Below are 1,179 nucleotides of genomic sequence, written 5' to 3'. Positions count from 1 at the left end.
TGGGGGTTAGTTATTTTTTCTTCTTTTTTATAGTGATGTGTGTGTAGAGAGGGAAGGAATGAGGTTGTTTTTTAGTGTTTTTTCTTCAGCTGTTTTTATCTGTGGTTGAGGGTTGCTGTCTTTTGTGTTTTGAGGGGGGTTGTGTTTTTTCTTTCTTTTTTTTGTGGGGAGGGGGGTGTTTTGTACGTAAATGTGTTGTGTATGTTTGTGTGTGTTTGTTTGTGTGTGTTTGTTTGTGTGTGCGTGTGTGTGTGTGTGTGTATGTATGTGTGTATGTATGTGTGTGTGTGTGTGTGTGTGTATGTGTGTGAACGGTTAGAAATACCATAGAAGAGATTTGAACTAGAGATTTTAACCAAAGCTGTTCGCATACTCCTTGTGCTATCTGTATTCTCACAGAAAAAACGTGGAGGTGGCTGTAAAGGCAGATGAATGTTGGGGGGTAGAAAAATATAGTTATAGGTGATTTTACGATCCCATAGACACAGTTTAGATCATTTAAGAGGTGGGCTTTCGGGACCAACCCAGGATGTCATGGATACAGCATCCCAGCAGAAAGACCAAGGCACTCGTTAAAAATCCCCCCCACTCGGGAAATGAACTCGGATCTCTTGGATGTGACAGAGAAGCATCTATCCGCTACACCACACACGCTGCAAGTTTACTTTTAGTTTAAGTGAGAATTTTGCTGCTCTTGCAACACATGTAGGTCATGTAAGTGCGGAGATCTGAGGTGTTACTAGAAATTAGCTTATTGTAATTTTTTTTTTAAAGTAGGAACTAACATAACAATAAATGTTTGACGGGAGAGTAAGGAGAACACTATAACAGAGAGCCTGCATATGTCCCAGAGGAGTAATAAGAAAAAACACATTGTTGAAAACCTTCTAAAGAACCGCCCATGAATATTTATCCTATGCAAATCATTTAAATTCAGAGAAACGCACTGTTGAACACGTTTCGACTAACATTTAATGAACAGTTATCATTATCAATATGTAAATTTACCAAAGTCATCAGACAGCATAAGTCAATATCTTTACTCTGCATTTCTTGTGCTTATTGTTAGCTAGCAAAGATGCCCTAGATAGATAGATAGATAGATAGATAGATAGATAGATAGATAGATAGATAGATAGATAGATAGATAGATAGATAGATAGATAGATAGATAGATAT

General features: G+C 37.5%; 1 protein-coding gene across 1 annotated transcript in view; it reads right to left on the bottom strand.

The window, feature by feature from the left end:
* The window catches only part of LOC101852475 (organic cation transporter-like protein), a 20,219-nt gene that overhangs the window by 12,426 nt on the left and 6,614 nt on the right, over nt 1-1,179 (bottom strand). The gene's annotated exons all lie outside the window — the stretch shown is intronic.

Source organism: Aplysia californica, unplaced genomic scaffold (genome assembly GCF_000002075.1).
Source record: "Aplysia californica isolate F4 #8 unplaced genomic scaffold, AplCal3.0 scaffold00189, whole genome shotgun sequence".
Taxonomy (NCBI): domain Eukaryota; kingdom Metazoa; phylum Mollusca; class Gastropoda; order Aplysiida; family Aplysiidae; genus Aplysia; species Aplysia californica.
Note: the sequence above shows the minus strand (reverse complement) of the source record. Positions and strands in the feature narration are given on the sequence as shown.